The sequence below is a fragment of the Alexandromys fortis genome, unplaced genomic scaffold (assembly GCF_014885135.2).
Source record: "Alexandromys fortis isolate MF-2015 unplaced genomic scaffold, M_Fortis_MF-2015_v1.1 scaffold_181, whole genome shotgun sequence".
In the NCBI taxonomy this organism is placed as follows: Eukaryota; Metazoa; Chordata; class Mammalia; order Rodentia; family Cricetidae; genus Alexandromys; species Alexandromys fortis.
Genome location: NW_026068069.1, coordinates 1,213,047 through 1,231,948, shown reverse-complemented (window position 1 = coordinate 1,231,948; position 18,902 = coordinate 1,213,047). Strand labels below are relative to the sequence as shown.

Sequence of the window (18,902 nt, the reverse complement as noted above, 5' to 3'; positions counted from 1 at the left end):
GCTTCAGAAGATTAAATGACGTCACAACTGTGGAAGGCTTTTTCAGCTCAGCTTGTCTTTATTGTGTTTGGATTTCCTAGCTTAACAGATCGGATATTTCTTCTTTCCTTTGATAGGATAGAAAGTTCACTCTAAGTTCACAGTTGTTTATCGCATTTATTTATTCGTTCTATGTCTATGTGCATGAACACATGTGTGTGCAAGAGTGTGGGCACACATACACTTGAGAGCATTGAGGAGGTTAGAAGGCAACTTGCCCACGTTGGCTCTCTCTTTTCCACCACATAGGTTCCAAGGATCAAACTCAGGCCATCAGGCTTGGCGACAAATGTCTTTACCCATGGAGCTGCTATTTTAATGGCCCCGCATGTATAGTTTTGAAGGAGTTTATACCATGGTGACAGTGCAGATGGCTACATCTGCCCTGGGAAAGCCTGGCTTCTGTGCAGGTGAACGACGTGGGTATAAAATGTTGACGTGGGGCATAAATCAGGCACCTGACTGTAGACGGGAAACTTTGACAAGTGTCCTTTCTCTTTTATCTATTTGAGTTTGCATAACCTGTCAGAGAGTATTTTATCCCCAAACTCAGAGTTAAGTACCTGGCTTTATGTATGTGCTTGCACTTGCAGTATATAAATTCAGTTTTATGAGGGGGCACGACTTAACGTTGGGCTTTGAAAAGCATTCTCAGTTGTGAAGGGACCACCTACTATGCCAGAGAGGTGTCTAATGTCTGCTGGGAAGGCTGATTGTTTGGTTTAGGCACAGTCGTTTCTGATGATCGACAGCAGCACTCATCATGCCAAGTGATGTGGAGTTCCTGTGCTCCTAGATACTGCTGAACCTAGAGCTCATAGGGCAATTTTAAAACATGAATGCATGAAATAGAAGAGGCCCTGCACAGCACAAAGGAGCGTTATCATATTGTGTAACGGTCAGCCAGTCACCACTTGGATCCCCGGGTTGCCACAGCAACATCTAGATCCATTTGGAGCTCCAGATCCAACGCAAATGAAAATCCTGTCTGGCAGGCCTGTGGTCCATACGACTACTAGGTAGATTCATTCATCAGTTGTAAGAGAGGTCTTGTTCTAATTCTTCCTTGAGTACAGTTTGTCAGATCGTCTTCAGTATTTCACTCTCTAAGCGCTCAGAGGCAGCAGCCAACCGTTTTGCTGTATTTTAGAATTACCTGGAGAATTTTCTTTTTTTTTTTAATTCTAAAGCCCACAGTCCACATGTATGAAATCTAAACCTCCATGCCTGACACCAGATATGCTTGGCCTGTGTTTGTAAGTGCTTTATAAATCTCGAGCCTTACCCCAACATCTTGCTGACTGGGACAAGGGAGGACTCTTGGCTCTGAATGATAAGCGGTGCTCGAGTTAGAGGCATGGTAGTGATTTGTCTTCGTTATATAATTGAAAGGCATGCTTCATTTAAAAAGTGAAACACAACAAACCTGCTGAAATTTAACACAACCCTCGGACAATTGCCATGTTTAAGAAGCACGGCTTAATTCTCCAATGATCTGGACAACTAGTCCCGAGTCTTAGGGTTGTGCTGCTGCTGGCTCACATAGCTGTTTTATGTGTGTGACTGTGTGACTGTACCCCATTTGTGTGAGTGTCTGTGGAGGTCAAAAGAGCACAATGGATCCCCTGGAGCTGGAGTTATGGGCAGTTGGAAGGTGTGTGATATGGGTACTGGGAACCCAATTCAGGTCCTCTGGAAGAGCAGCAAGTGCCCTTAATCACTGAGACATCCCTTCAATCCAGGTAGTGGTTGGTAACCACTGTTATACGTTGGCATCACGAGAGCCCTTAACAATGTGTCCATCCATAGGCCTACCCAAGATATCCTGATTTGACTGTGGCTTGCCGTTGACATACATTCTTGAAAGAACTGTCCCAAAGGGAAGTCTAGTATATAGGCAGGATTTTCACCGTGATCACTACTGGCTCAGTTTTTCTCATTCTGTATTCTATGAACTTGTCTTCCTATTGGAAAAACTCACTGGAGGCAGACAGCATGTTAGATCTTATCTTTAGTGATGTTTTCTGATCTATTCTGATTCGCTCCAGCTACCCCTCTTTAAGGGGTAATTGCAAGTTAGTCAGTGCTTCTCTTTAAGCAGGAAATCAATCCTTTATCTGGTTTTCAAGCTCGCTACACTACAGATCACCCGCAGTCCTGTTTTCCAAATGAGGTCACACCACACTAGGTTCTCTGCATGTGAGCAACGGTTGTGTAGTCTGGTCTCTTTGTGGGGCCCTTGGCAGTAGGACCAGGATCTATCTCTGGTGCATGAGCTGTTTTTTTTTAAGCTCATTCCCTATAATGGGATGCCTTACTCAGCCTTGATGTGTGTGTGTGTGTGTGGGGGGTCCTGCCTTAACTTGATGTGCCAGGCTGTGTTGACTCCTCATGGGAGGCTTTAGCCTTTCTAAGGAGTGGAAAGGGGGGAGGTTGTGGGAATTGGGAAGAGGGGTAGGAGGGGGAACTGTGGTTGGTATGTAAAATAAATTAAAAAATTTAAAATTAAAAAATAGAATAGAATGAGGTCAAGATATAGACACCACCAACACTGGCTGTATATTCAGAGGCCAAGAGACAATTCTGATTAAGTCAAGGGATCCACAGTTTCTTCCCTCAGAACTTTACAGAAATGCCGCTGTTAGCCAAGTGTCTCAGAAGGACCTTCAATGGGCCTTGGGACCTTAGAAAAGGGAAAAAAAAATCACCCTTTATAAATTAGTCCTAAAACTCCAGCTTCTTCTATCACGTAGACAACTCTCGATGAGTCCGCAGATTGCTTATAAATATGGAGAACTGTATCCGTTCTCCGTCATCACCTTAATCTCGGAAGGTACATCTCTCCCAGGGGAGGGCAGTAAATTCACACGGTGTATGCCAAAGATTTCAGCTCCCTTCAATTCAAATCTAGCTAAAATGCAAAGATTTCTTATTGCTTTGTTTTTTTTTAAATAGTGCATGATTTTTTCAGTCACATATATGAAGAAAAAAGAGAAAAAGAGAGGAGGTAGGGGGAGAGGAGGGCGAGAAGGAGGGAGGCCCATCTCTGTGAAATTAGCCTGGCATATGATAAGAACCAGAGAGTCTCTCCTCTGTACAAACCCAGTGATCATTACCATTTATGCAAGTTAAGGTTGATTTGTTTCTCTCCCCAACAGTTACACACTTCTGTTTCTCAACTTTGTGATACATCCCAGAAAGCCAGCTCATGTGTTCTAATGTACATAGTAGATTCATGTGAAGGTTCTTTTGTCATGGAAGCCAAGAAATCACTCCTAGCTCTGGCCTTACCGGTGTGCCACAGTAGTGATTAAAAAAAAAAAAAGTAAAAGCTAACAGTTCTGGAAGACTCTTTGGAATAGACACAAGCAGGTCCAGGAGAGTTCCATGTCTGGTACCCAGAAAAACTAACATCTCAGTATAATCACGTCTATCCAGATGTGCTTTCAGTCTATTCCCAGGCCACTGTCAGGGCTGGGAGATCTATGACACCTCTCTGGGCATGCTGTGGGAATAAGACTCTCAAACTGCCATCAGACATAGCCCATTGTGGTTGTTTATAAATAACCCCATAGAAAATTTAAAGCTAATTATAGAATGCGGTATGATAATTTCATACTGAATTTATGTTTTATTATCTTCCATATAAATTTTTATTTTCAGAGAAGTCCCTTCCCGTAGGGTACTTACATTTAGCCATGATCTCGGCTTTCATCTTATAAAAATGGATTGCATGGCTTGGGAACCATTTGAAAATAATGAAAACACTCCATCTCCCATGCCTAACGTAGTTCTACCATCTGTGGTCTATTTAATGTTAGATCATTATAAGTGTTTATTCCAAGTTTTCTATTATTATACTCTTTCTAAGGTTCTTAAAGAACACATTAGTTACTGAGCTATATTGAATTGCTCTACATGATTAGTCCTAAATAGGGTTTCTGACTTCTGGAGGAGACATATTGTCTTTGTTTTTCATGTTTGTGCTTTTCCCTGGGGTTATGACATTTGAGGTGTTTCTTGGTATAAACATCTGGTCCTGTGTTTGTTGGGTGGGTGTTTCATTCTTTGGTTATCGTTTTCCACTCCAGGTCCCAGCAAGTATGGTGGCTGTGGGGTCCGATTCCCCAGCCAGGCGTGGTACACTTGAGATCCCTGGTAGAAAGCAATGTTTAACTCCAGCCAAGTATTTGGGGGTTTGCTCCCTGGTAAGAGCTCTTCTGCAGGTGGGCAAGAAGATGGGCTAAAATGGTTTGCAGAGAGATGCAGCTGGAAGAAGTAGGGGGTCTTTGAATCTGACCAAGAGGCTGAGTCACTAGAGGATGGGTGTGAACTACGAGAAGGAACTACCATTAGTCTACAGCAGGACGAATGGTAAATCTGGAGAAACCAGAACAAAGGACAGGAAAGAGGATGAAGGTCCCCTACATGAGTTCCAACCTGTGTGGCAGCTATGGGTCCTTAGTAAGGAGATGTCCTATGGGTCAGTGGAATCCCAGAGAATTGGACATGGGCTAAAAAGAAATACTGCAAGTACTGCTGGGAAGAACTGGTGGGTCTCCAGGGCTTCACTAAGAGGCCAAGTACATAAAGGATAGGACTGGGTTTAGAGCAGGGGACCAGGCAGCCAGGCTGCAGCAGAACTAAGAATAAGATTACAATATGATTCATATGTGCACAAGGTTATAGATTATTGATTTGCAGTATTATTTGATTCAAATCTACTATCATATTGTGTATTTTTAGAAATTATTAAAATGTTTTCTCAAATATAGACAGTTTAGAAAGTAAACAAAGTTATTAAGAGGAGAAACAAAACTGTTTAGACACTTTTATATGACAAGACTAATAATATCTATTATTACTGTATTATATGATTCATAGGGCAATTTCAGAATACAAATTGGCAGTTTCAAAAGTCGGTGTAACTAGACAATACACACAAGAATTAATTAAAAAAGATAGGATCATGAATATAGTTACAATAATACATTTTATTGAATAATATTTTGGTATTGTAGGATCTGTTATAATGTGAATTATGGGAAAACTTACCAGCAGGTGGTAGCACCAGTTAACAAATATGCCTCCAGTTCACCAAGCAAGCAGTTCCGAAGGGGTTACTGGCTGCAAGAGCAGTAACATTCTACTCTGTCAGAGCACTAAATTGGAACTTGACAGCCTGATTCTTGATCCTAGCTCTGTTACATATAGTCCTCATCATTTCAGAAAGAGTATGTAATCATATAATGCTTAGATATGAGTAAACTTTAGGCAGTAACGCTTGCTTTAAAGGTAGGAAGCACAGATTGTTGTTAGATAGTATGAGAAAGGGATAGTGCTATCTAGGGCAGGCTATTTTCTCCCTCTTCTTACCCTCTCCCCAGCCTATTTATGTCTTAGTATTTAGATATATGTTTTCATATAGATTCCCAGTAGGACGATGTGATCATCTTGTTGCCTTTTAAAGAGTGTACTCAGAAATGTCAGATGACATTTTATTGTTCACCTAGTAACATTTTTGAGTATTTTTCAATTCTGTTTCTTTCCAGATGTTGTAAGCTGTTAAGAACTCAGGTATCATTTTGTCTGAGGAAAAGCAATTCCCTGCTCTCAGTGTTTATGTTGTAATCATTTTCGCCTAAAGCCTACATATTTATATACTAAAGCAGAAATTCTTCAGTCTGCAGGAGGAGAATTCAAATGCTGTCCTTAAGGAATTTCACAGAGGAAGACACCATCTCCATGCACCTCCATGTCTGCAGGATAGGAAGACAACGAACTGCACACTGACTTATGCTTGCTGAATATTTACTCAGTGAGAAGAAGTGGACGACCGGCCAGAGAATTGAAAACCATCAATACCTGGGCCTCCTGAAAATGAGGGACTTTATTCTTCATTCAACAGATTTTACTGATCATATACAGTAGACCGAGCATTCTGCTAGGGGTACAAGTCAGACAGGACACACACAATTTTCAGAGCTGTGCTTTAACAGCTGATCTATACGCAGAAGTGAAATGCGAAAAAAAAAAAAAAAACACATCAGGCCAGAAAAGGGAGTCTTGAGAAAAAAATGAATGAATAGGTGCCTTTTGGATTATACCTCCGCTGAAAGAAATCAACTGTGAGGTGTGACTAGCAGAAAGAGGAGTGTCTAGTGGAGGGAACTAGACCGGCAGAGCAGATTTGAAGTTGAGGTGTTTAGGCAGAAAAAGGTTCTAAGTTTTGCATAACTATTAGCAAATTACTTCGATTTGTTTTGTTTCTTGATTGCCTTTTCTGGCCATTGAAAATGATGGCGATCTACTTTTTAGAGTTATACGGAGAACTAAGTGTGCAATTTAGTGCACAGCAAGCTCTTAATAGAGGCAATGGCAAGCCGATTTCGCTGAGATGTGTGTGCGATACAGCAGAGCGGTTTTAGGACACCGGAGTTTGGATGTTGCGTCTCGGATTTATTAGGGCAGAAATGGGAAGCGCAGAGTCTCTCACAGAGAGGTGTCAGTAAAAAGATACATCGGTGGTGTCGTAGCAGCTGTTCCCAGGCTGTTTCAAAACACAGTGAATGGAGGCCTGAGATAGATATCATCTATCTCAAGAGGACAGCTATGAGGTAATGTGAGCCTGGGCTCGGGTAAGGGATTTGGAAGGACTTGACTATAAATTGGATGGGAACAAGACGGAGGGAAGATGAAAGTTCCTTTAGCAACATGAACCTAGGAAACTAGGAGGAAGGCTGCACCTTTGGCAAAAGACTTTCCTTTTGTGTTTGTTGTTGTTGTTACTTTTATTGTTATTACTATGTCTGAGGAAAGCAAATGCGTACGTTTTATGGGGAAGAGCGGACAAGAAGACACAAAGCATCAGGCAGCAGGGTCCAAGACCAGGGCTAAACGTTTCTGTTGGGGATAATCTGCTGATTTTCATAGCGTTCATTGAAACCAGCTGTCTCTACTAAAGGTAGCAGGGGAAAGTGGAACATTAAAAAGGAGGGGGAAAAATCGTATAAAAAGATTCCGAGAAAGAATATCCTGAGGGCTGATAGGAACATTTGGGGAGTGAAACATTGCCAAGTGTCAAAGCAAGCCAAACTCTGCGTCCATGAACTTGGAAGAGCAACTTCCTCTTCCTGTACAGAGATTTTTTTCCCACGTCCTTAAAGACCCATCCTTATTTAAAATGTCACAGGTGGAATCAAAAGAAAATCCCTCTTGCCAGAATATCATAAATTACTATCTGGCTGGAGATAGGTGGAGTAGCGACAAATGCAGGCACCTCGCTTTCTGTTAAACAGGGTTTGTAATGTAAAATGAGTGGACTCTCTTTCCAGAACAAGTTGACCACCCATAAACCGCGGGGCAAAAAGGATTAGAAATCCTTCTCAGAACCTCTGGGAAGACTTCCTGAGCTCCGTGAGTTACAGTGCTGGGGCAATATGCCATACTTATTTATATAACACGTTTGCAGCATCACGTTATATTTTCAGGCTGGGCTGTGATCCTTAAAGACTTTAAAGGCAATCATTATAAAGGCAGCATTACTAGGATCTAATGAACATATAATATTACCAATTTACCCAAATATGTTTCTTATAATAAATACTGTTATCACACTATAGAACATTTCCATGTCTATAAAAAGTTGCTTGCATTGCCTTTTTGCACCCCAACATTTTCCCCTTTTTCTGATCTCTGGCAATTACCATCATCTCCGTATTCAACTAAGTTAAATTTTTGTAGAACTTCATATCAATAACATTATGCAGTCTGTGCCTGTTTTTTCCTATAATCTGCTCTTAAAATTCATCTGTGTGATTTATTATAGTGATGCCTGTATACCATCCTGGCATTCAGTAGGCTGAGGCATGAGGATCATGATTTTGAAGGCAGTCTACAATGCGTAGTGAACGGAGACCAGCATGGTCTACATTGGGAGACATAAGTGGAACTCACCTGAGATATATATGTGTGTGTGTGTGTGTGTGTGTGTGTGTGTGTGTGTGTGTGTGTGTGTCTGTGTGTATGCAGTCTTATTTCCCCCTTTTTGATTAATCACCATACTTTATTCAGAATTTCAATACATCCCTGACATCTTCTTCCATGATCCATTCCAGGATGCTACACTATGCTTAGCTGTAGTATCATTTTAATTTCCCACAGGCTGTAATCGTTTCTCAAACTTTTCTTGGTTTTAATGACATAGAGGGAATTTGACAACAATTTTGGAGAATGCCTGATAAGGTTAATTCGCTAATAGTTTCCTCATAGTTTGATTGGCAATAAGGGTCTTTTAGAGTACTGTATATAACTATAGGATCTGAGTTAACTAGTTTTTTAATCACTGGACCCTTTCTGGAGGTCTTGTTTGGCTCCTGATTTCCGGGGTGTCAGCCTTTATTTTCTTGGTGCTATGCACTTGGGTAGAAGATTATGGATTGACTGTACATGGTCAAAGTTTTCACATCATGGCAAACAGGAAATAGAAAAGACATAGAGGTGGAGCTGAAACAAGATACGTCCAAATAACTCCAGCTCCCATGCTTTACTTTTAAAACAGAAGCCCCACTTCCTGAAGCTCCCAGAGCTTTTGAAAGCAGTGCCCTCAGTAGGGGAGCAAACACTGCATACACATACACTGACCTGTGGAGGACATTTCGTACTCAAGTAGCATCCTCAAGCCCTCGGTGCACAGACTCAGGGCCACCTAATACTGAAGTCTGCGTGTGGTCCAAGAGTTCCCAACGACAGTTCCAGTGTTTTTTAAACACTCAAGTTCAAAGTCTTTTCTGAAGAGCAAGGCAAACTTGTGAGCCCCTGTAAAATCACAAGTCACACACTTCCAAGACAGAAGGGGCCAGCATTGGCATACTCTATCATCTGTCTAGATTACTGTTCTGTGTGGTCTTGAAAATGATGTGCCTTTTGTAGCTGTTGGAGGGACCATTGGTTAGGTCCAAGGAGCCTGCCAGGCAGTTTAACTCTGCTCATGTTAAAATCCCTGGAGTGTTTTTCATTGCTGAAATAGGTTCCCCAGCTATGACTGCACTGAGGCTTTTATCCCACTTCATGTTTATATATTTGGGCACTCCAGTAATGCGTACATACAAACTTAGAATTGTTTTTCATTCTTGACAAAATGGCCATTTTTCCATTATATATTTTCTTCTCTGTCTTCTTTTGTATTTCATTTTGTGTTTTTTTTCCCCATAGTATCCCTTAGGCATTATTTATTTGTAACCTTGTGTTTTCATCCCTTGCCTTTTGGTTTTTTAAACAGTAATTTTTATGCACATGGGCGTTTTGTCTACATGTATGTCTGGGCACTGTGTCCATACCCGGTGCCCTTTGAGGCAAGAAGAGTGTGTCCAAACTCCCGGAATGAGAACTACAGTTGTGAGCTGCCACGTAGTGTACGGCATTGAACCTGAGTCCTCTGGAAGAACAGTACTCTTAACTACCAAGCCATCTTCCCAGCCTCTTTTATGTTTTTGTATGTATGTTTTCTGAGTGTTTTGTAGATAGCATTTGAGTTCATGAAGGAAATGGGAAATTCTTCCTATTACGGGAAGCTATTTTGAAATGATAGCAACTTCACAGTGAATATAAAGGTAGTGTAGGAATCTACCTGATAAAAACACACTGAGTATACTCTATTCCCTTTCATAGTTTATATTCTTTACATCTTATATATGTAGTGATATTTTGCTTGTGTTTTTAACAAATAAAGCTTGCCTGAAGATCAGAATGCAGAGCTAAGCCACTATAGGCCAGGCAGTGGTGGCTCACACCTGTAATACAAGAACTTGGGAGTCCCACGCCTTTAATCCCAGCACTAGAGAGGAGGAGACAGGAAGGAATATGGCTGGATGGAGAAAGGAATATAAGATGGGAGGAGACAGTCTGAGGTTGGTGTAGACAGTTGCAATGTGAGGATGAAGCCTGAGGAGACAGTCTGAAGACAGGTTCGCCCCTTGGGTCTGAGCATTCTTAGAGGTAAAGGGTCCCTCTAATATCTGGCCGTATTCCTTCCCTGATCCTTCAGTTTTAACCCCCTAATATTTGACTCTGGTTTTTATATATTAAGACCAATTAGAATTCATGCTACATGTACATATGTACATTGGATACATCTTAGCATAGTATTATATTTTAGCTTTTATCTTCACATTAAGAATACAAGTGGCTACAGAACATTTTGAATATTTTGAAGCCTTTTGAATTTCTATAGTTACTACTGAGTGTATAGAACATATTATCTTTCCTTTTTAAACAATATTTTTATTCTTTAAGAATTTCATGTACTGTATTTGGACATATTCATCTTCTTTCGCAAGCTCTCCCCATATCCATCATCTCTTTCTCCCCTTACTTCCAACCCAACTTTGAGTTTTCTTCTTTATTTTCCCCCATTAATTCTAATTTGTATTTCCAACTGGTCTTGAGAGTGGGGTCTACCCTGGTGTGCTGCTGACCCACCAGGAGTCATGCTGTTCAAGAGAAGTGACTTCCACTCTCCCACCAGCTATCAAATGTCAATCAATATCTCCTCAGTTAGTGATGGGATTCCATGCCTCAGTCTCCTCCTCTGTGCTGGGCTTTTATCTAGCTTGGGCTTTCATGGGCCTTGTGCACATTGTCACCATCACTGCAACTGCCCCATGATGTCAAGAAAACATTGTTTCCTTGATGTCATCCACCACTGTTGGAGCTTGCAGTCATTCTTGCGACTATTACACCTATGGACATATCTTGTCAGTCCAGCTGTTGTAATGTGCAGAGTTCACAGCTGGATGAGAATGAGAATGGCTTTCCTCCTTCGATAGCATGGGTAGTACTTTCCAGCACCATGGAAGCTAGCCAGTGGGGCTGAAGCCTTCAGGTCAGCACCAGCTTGATTTCTCCTTGTTCTGTGATTCAAATATGTTCTGTTTTCAGCAATGTGATCTTGCTGTCAAGTTCTGAAGGGTAACCAAGAGTACTGGTGATAGCCTGTAATGCTTCGGTATATGAGACCTCGTTCTTCAACATCTCAAAAAGAGGTCACCTATTTCTGGACTGGAGATTTGGGTTGGGTGTGTGGAAGGAAGGATCAGGCCAACTCACTGAAATAGACCCTGGAGCAGGATGTGTGGGATATGGCTGGAAGAAGAGGTTGGATGTAGTCAGGAAAGGGTTTATGGTCAATGATGGGCAAGATGGGTCCTGGGGAAAACCTAGAAATTGGTTATAGTACAAGCAGAGGTAGCCAGACTAAACTGGAAAACTGGATTTGGGACCTGGATCTTAGGGTTGTGGAAAATATGGAGACCGGAGGGTTTGGCAGACTCAAAGGGCTAGACCCTGGAGAAGAATGCTCGAGACATGGCTGGGTAGAGAGGTTCTATGTGGTATAGACACATTTCTTATGTAACAATGTTACATTAATGAGCGGTCTTTCCAGAAAACAAAGCTCTAATGTGTAGTGTTGGAAGATTTCCATCATGTAAATTCTCCCACTGTGGGCGGTCCGCACATGATGCCCTCATGGCTTGGTGACGGTCAGTCCTTGTGAGTCTGCAGAAGCTGACTCGCTCATTTTGAGACAGATATTTTAATATTCAAGCCTGGGTGCGGGGTGAAATGCCTCCATCTGTCCCCAGGACCCTAGAGGCATGTACCAAATGCTGAAGAATAAACAAGTAAGAGGAGGTAATTTCATGAATTTATGTAGAAGAGTGACTTATTGTTTACTCAATACCTTCAGTAAATGTTAATGTGGGTGCTTCCCAGGGGCTAATGTCTAGAGAAGTTTGTTCTCCTTTCCCTGAAACCTAAAACAACAGAGATTGCTCAGGTTTAGTCAGCACATGGCCTTCCCAGTTTGCTTCCAGTTCTTTCTATAGCCTGGCTAGCTCCTCCATTTTCTGTTCTTCATCCTACTTCCTGATGTCTCTGTGTGCTGTATTTCCTAGACTCCCCTTCCAGTCGTTCTCTTTTGTACTCCTGCGTCTCCTTGGCTTGCTTCTTTGCGGCCAGATGAAAAGCTGCCTACGCTAGAGTACCACTGAGTATAGAAACAGAGACCAGGCTGGTGCACACTTAGAACTTGTTTGACCTACTCTGCCAAAACTGGGCCAAGGAGCAAAACATGGCCAGAAAGCAAATGCTGCTGAGCAAGAAAAGCAGCATGGGGTCACACATCACTTCTTAGAATGGTGAGTTGGAAAGACCTCTAGAAATCATTTAGTCTAAATAAGACAAAAACAAGATCCACTGAGGTGAAACAGCCTGCTCAACACTTGTAGCGCAAGTAATTAAAACCCAGAGACAGATATTGGGGTTCAAGCTGAAGATCAGCAAAGCAAAACAGCCAAGCTACTAAAGAAGTCTTAGCTCTACCAAGGCTGGGTGAGTCAATTGGTGAAAGGAGAGGGAGACAGGGAGATGGAATTGACTTTGAAGTAGAATAAGGTAGAAAATATCATTTATCAGATATTGATTTATTTAGTGGTTTATTGAAAACACTGCTTGTACTACCTGTTTGCCAAGAGTGACTTCACTTGCTCCCTGGGTCAGAATGACCTGGAGAAATAGCTGAAACAATGTACTGTTGCCCTTAACAACCTGAGGACTTCCACACAGGATTCTGTAAAATCTCGCTTGCTTGCCCATTCTGCCTTGGAGTTTTAGAGACTAGAAAGAGAACGCTGGATCCAGAACTCAGGCCTTTTAGGAGCTGTCCTGGGTTCGGTCCATGGGGGTGGGTGGCATCTGCTCTCTTCTATTCTTGCTAGTGTCAGAGAGCCTATTCCAGAAGGATTCCTACAGCAGTTGTCTTGGGCAGGAATAAGCCTGTCAGTTTTCGTAACTGCTTAGAATGAGTTCTCCTATCTAATAACAATGAAAGAAATTAATCACTGGCTTTTCCTTCGGGACAGAATCCGGCTGCGAAGACTTGGCTAGGTTCAACTTGCTATATAGCCCAGGTTTGCTTTAAACTTGAAATAATTCTCCTGATTCAGCTTCCCGAGTTCTGGAAATTCAGGCTTATGCCACCATATCCAACAATAAATCTACTTATTAAAAATAAATAGATCTATTTGTTTTATAAATCAGCAATGCTTAAAATATATATAAGTACAACTTAACTGTAAATATACTCTCTTAAGACAAAAATATGTAAAGTTTTTTTTCTCTCTATTTGCCATGGACTGGGATTCTAAAATCAGAATATCAGGTTATGTTTTATCGTCTATAATATTTAAGAAGCTGTGTTTAGGCACTGGGTGTAATTGAAGATATCTATAAGCCTAGGACTTGGGAGACTGAGGCAGCAGGACTATAAATGGGAGGCTTGAGTAGGTCTTATGGTAAGATCCCATTTTAAACAATAGGTATGAGGGTCAGTGGCGTGGTTCAGCTGGTAAAAGCATTTCCTGCAATGAAAAAGGTTTTTTTTTTTTTTTAAAGTTGTTCATGTGGCTTCTAAAAGAAATGTTAAGCAAACCTATGGGAGGAGAAAAATTGTAGATACCACAAGGACATATCCTGTTTTATCTAAGATACCACACGTATTCATCATTTTTGTTTTGAGACAGGGAGCTCTGTAGCCCAGGATGGCCTCAAAACCACTGTGTAGCTAAGGCTAGCTTTGAATCCCTAATCCTCTTGACTCTATCTCCCAAATCCTGGGAGTTGTCCTACCACACCCAGCTGAATTATATTCTTACAAAAATATAACTCACTTTATATTATTTTCAATTCTCAGACTTTCTTATCTTGCTGGATTTATTATCATAAAGACAAAAACAATTAAGATTAAATTTCTTTCATCTAATCACCATCAAATCTATTCAAAATCACCAGTATTTGAATCTGTTCATCTCACTCCCCGGTTCTCTTCTAAACAAGAACACTGTGTGAACACTGGGAGAGACCCCAGCCAGCAAGGATGCGGGTAGGAAACCTAAAAATCTCATCCTTCTCAATCAGCAGATGATGTGTGCCAGGGGTTCGAGTGTGTGTGAAAGGCCTCAGCCTGCAACTACTCTATTGCTTAAATATACCACAGACCCTGGCTCTTCAGTTTCCTGTGGCATGGACTGAATCCTCACTCTGGTATTGGTGGTGGGTTCCTTCGGGAACATCAAGTACTTCAACTCTCCAGATGTACTAGACTCCAATGACCACGTGCATGACTTACACCGGGCCTTCACAAAATTGACCTGGGCACGACATTCCTTACACTCCATCCTTCTTTAAGTCCTAACTTGGTTTGGCCCAGCTTCCAGGCATAATGGCAACTGATGGGTTACCACTCTGGATCCTCAGTGCATCAGTGGCCTTCTCCATGATGAAGTTCAAACACAACTGTAACCTAATGCAAATAAGAACAACGAAGACATAAAGGAGTGGAGAAAGCTTTCTTACCCTCAACAAGCAAGGAGAACACAGGAGTCATTTCCAAGGCTGAGCTCTCTTTAAACGAAAAAAAAAACACATGGGGTCATATTCTAGCATGACCATATAGGATGGGCCCATTCCTAAGTGTGCTCAGGTAAGGAGTATTTTCCTATGTTCAGTTTCAAAGAAAAGATAGTAGACACATCTTGGGGTGTGCTTAGCTGTACTGAAAGTATATTGAAGGCTGTGTGAGAGAAAACACAACTCATAAATAAAGGAAAACCTGTCAGAATAACAGCCCATTTCTTGTCGGAAGCTTTAAAAGCAAGAAGAGCCTGAAGCAATTCGTTCAAAGTCTTAACAGACCATGAGGGCCAACTTAGAGTGAAATACTGAACAAGATAATACACCATAATTGGAGGAGTAGGAAAACTTCCTGTGATTAAAAACAGAGTATTATTTATACCCAACAAACCAAACCTAAAGAAAACGCAGGAAACAATATTTCAGCTTGAAGGGAGGAAAGAGCAAAAGCCAAGAGACTGTGGGGAAAAAGTCATTAATTACTACAACATAAAGTGCCACAGCAAAAACAATCAAATAAAAAATCAATAACACAACGACTGCAATCAAAACACACATTATAACAATAAAACTTTAACTATTGGTGGCCTCAATCCTCCAATCAAAAGACACAGACTGAGTGAATGAACTACAAAATAAAATCCACTTGTCTGTTGTCCACAAGAAACACTTTAACTTGAGTTAAAGGGTGGATAAACATATTCCAATTAAATGAGACTAGGATGCAAGCAGGCATCACTATCCCAATAGCTGACAAAATAGACTTCAAATTAAAACTAATCAAAAGGGGACAGTTAGCCATGAAGACATTGCTGTTCTATACACAGGTGCACCAAACTCTGGGGTGCCCAACTGTATATAAAAATATGTACTACTGGATTTAAAGACAGATTAACATTAACCCACTAATAGTAGATGATGTCAGTATACACACTTTCTTCAACAGACAGGTCATCTGGACAAAAAATGAGCAAAAAAGAATTAGAATGAAATGACATAATGAAATACATCAAATAGACTTAACAGATATCTCCAGAATATCCCATGCAAATACCAAAAAAATACACATTCTACTGGAACAAAACCACATTCTGGGGCGTGAAACAAATCTTTACATAATAACTCTGTGTCTTATCTGACTACATTGTAATAAAACTTAAAATCTCTCATAAGTATACAAATTCATTGAAATTGAACAACTCATTACTTAATAAGAAATGGGTCAAAGAAGAAATAAAAAAACTGCAATGAAATAAAAAAAAAAAAAACAGCACAACACAGACTTTGGGACACATCGAAAGCAACCATACCAGGAAAATATTAATTCTAAGTGCGTGTATTAAGAAATCAGAAGGATGATATGATAGTGTACATAAGCGACCCCAAAAACTCTACCAAAGAACTCCTACAGCTGATAAACACCTTTAGTAGCGTGGCTGGATACAAGATCAACTCCAAAAAATCAGTTGCCTTCCTATACACTAAGGATAAGGAAACAGAGAGGGAAATCACAGAAGCCTCACCTTTCACGATAGCCACAAAGAGCATAAAATATCTTGGGGTAACCCTGAACAAGGGAGTGAAAGATCTATTTGACAAGAACTTTAAGTCTTTGAAGAAAGAAATAGAAGAGGAAACCAGAAAATGGAAGGATCTCCCTTGCTCTTGGATTGGGAGGATCAACATAGTAAAAATGGCAATTCTACCAAAAGCAATCTATAGATTCAATGCAATCCCCATCAAAATCCCATCAAAATTCTTCACAGATCTGGAGAAGACAATAATCAACTTTATATGGAAAAACAAAAAACCCAGGATAGCCAAAACAATCTTATACAATAAAGGAACGTCTGGAGGCATTACCATCCCTGACTTCAAACTCTATTACAGAGCTACAGTATTGAAAACAGCTTGGTATTGGCATAAAAACAGAGAAGTCGACCAATGGAATCGAATAGAAGACCCTGACTTTAACCCACAAACATATGAACACCTGATTTTCGATAAAGGAGCTAAAAGTATACAATGGAAAAAAGAGAGCATCTTCAACAAATTGTGCTGGCAAAACTGGATGTCAATCTGTAGAAGAATGAAAATAGACCCATATCTATCACCATGCACAAAACGCAAGTCCAAGTGGATTAAAGACCTCAATATCAGTCCAAACACACTGAACCTGATTGAAGAGAAAGTGGGAAGTACTCTACAACACGTGGGCACAGGAGACCACTTCCTACGTATAACCCCAGCAGCACAGACACTAAGGGCCTCAATGAATAAATGGGACCTCCTGAGACTGAGAAGCTTCTGTAAAGCAAAGGACACTGTCGCTAAGACAGAAAGGCAACCCACTGACTGGGAGAAAATCTTCACCAACCCCGCAACTGACAAAGGTCTGATCTCCAAAATATATAAAGAACTCAAGAAACTAAACCGTAAAAGGCTAATCAACCCAATTATAAAATGGGGCACTGAGCTGAACAGAGATCTCTCAACAGAAGAAGGTCAAATGGCCAAAAGACACCTAAGGTCATGCTCAACTTCCTTAGTGATCAGGGAAATGCAAATCAAGACAACTTTAAGATACCATCTTACACCTGTCAGAATGGCGAAAATCAAAAACACCAATGATAGCCTTTGCTGAAGAGGTTGTGGAGAAAGGGGTACACTCATCCATTGCTGGTGGGAATGCAAACTTGTGCAACCACTCTGGAAAGCAGTGTGGAGGTTTCTCAGGAAATTCGGGATCAACCTACCCATGGACCCAGCAATACCACTCTTGGGAATATACCCAAGAGAGGCCTTATCACACAACAAAAGTATATGCTCTACTATGTTTATAGCAGCATTGTTTGTAATAGCCAGAACCTGGAAACAACCTAGATGCCCTTCAATTGAAGAATGGATGAAGAAAGTATGGAATATATACATATTAGAGTACTACTCAGCAGTAAAAAACAAGGACTTCTTGAAGTTTGCAGGCAAATGGATGGAAATAGTGAGGTAAGCCAGACCCAAAAAGAGGAACATGGGATGTACTCACTCATATTTGGTTTCTAGCCATAAATAGAGCCTATAATTCAGGTTCTTAGAGAAGCTAAATAAGAAGGAGAACCCAAAGAAAATCATATAGGCTTCCTCCTGAATATTAACCTTCATCAGGCGATGAAAGGAGACAGAGACAGAGACCCACAATGGAGCACCGGACTGAAATCTCAAGGTCCAAATCAGAAGCAGGAGAGAGAGCACAAGCAAGGAACTCAGGACCGCGAGGGGTGCACCCATACACTGAGACAAGGGGGAAGGATGTTCTATCGGGAACTCACCAAGGCCAACTGGCCTGGGTCTGAAAAAGCCCGGGTTAAAACCGGTCTCGCTGAACATAGTGGACAATGAGGACTACCGAGACCTCAAGAACAAGGGCAATGGGTATTTGATCCTACTGTACCTATTGGTTTCGTGGGAGCCTAGGCAGTTTCGTGGAAGCTCACCTTACTAGACCTGGATGGAGGTGGGTGGCCCTTGGACTTCCCACAGGGCAGGGAACCCTGACTGCTCTTTGGGCTGACGAGGGAGGGGGACTTGGTTGGGGGAAGGGGAGGGAAAGGGGAGGCGGCGGTGGGGAAGAGACAGAAATCTTTAATAAATAAATAAAAAAAAATTAAAAAAAAAGAAATCAGAAGGAGCAAAAATAAATGACTTTAGTGATGCAACTCAAAAATTTGGAAAAACTACAAACCAAATTATCTAGCATCTTTAAAGGGAGGTATGCTGACATTCATTTGTGGAGCAAATAAAACAAATTAACTGTGTGTATGTGTGTAAAAAAAGAATATATACAAATATGTACTTATATGTGTGTACCTATACACATACATATACATGTTTATAAAGCTGTATTAATATATGCAATGTTTATACGTGTGATATACAGTTTTGTTTGTATCAATTATTATTATTCAATTACATTAATTCAAAAAGAGAGTTGAAAATATAGTCATGTGATACCAGCACCTTTAGGACAGTATTTACAGGTTGCTTTTATCATGTGCACATAAGAGCTGGTATGTGTGGGGTTAACCTGACATTTAACTTTTCATCTTAGACTTGCTTAACTACCTCTGGTCTTGGTAAATTGACAGCAGGTGAGGATAATCCACAGTTTGAAATTCCTGTCTTGTTCAACCAAAGTTGGCTGCAACTTTGTTAAGTGCTAGGGTAAGGTTCTTTCTTTCTCTTTCTCTCTCCATGAGTCATGCCATGAATAACATTTAGAAATGACTCTTCTGGGATGTGACTCAGGGTGCTTACCCACGGAGGTGACCATTCCTGTCCTTTTCATGCCTGTGCTGGAAATTGTACTGTAGCACACTCCCTTTCTCTACAGGGACAGT

The 18,902-nt window shown here is 41.0% G+C and overlaps 1 long non-coding RNA gene across 1 annotated transcript; it reads left to right on the top strand.

The window, feature by feature from the left end:
• Positions 1-412: 412 nt before the first annotated feature.
• Positions 413-13,081, top strand: LOC126487856 (uncharacterized). The gene is made up of 2 exons (XR_007588519.1): positions 413-449; positions 5,723-13,081. It is a non-coding gene; the product is annotated as an uncharacterized lncRNA (long non-coding RNA).
• Positions 13,082-18,902: the final 5,821 nt, after the last annotated feature.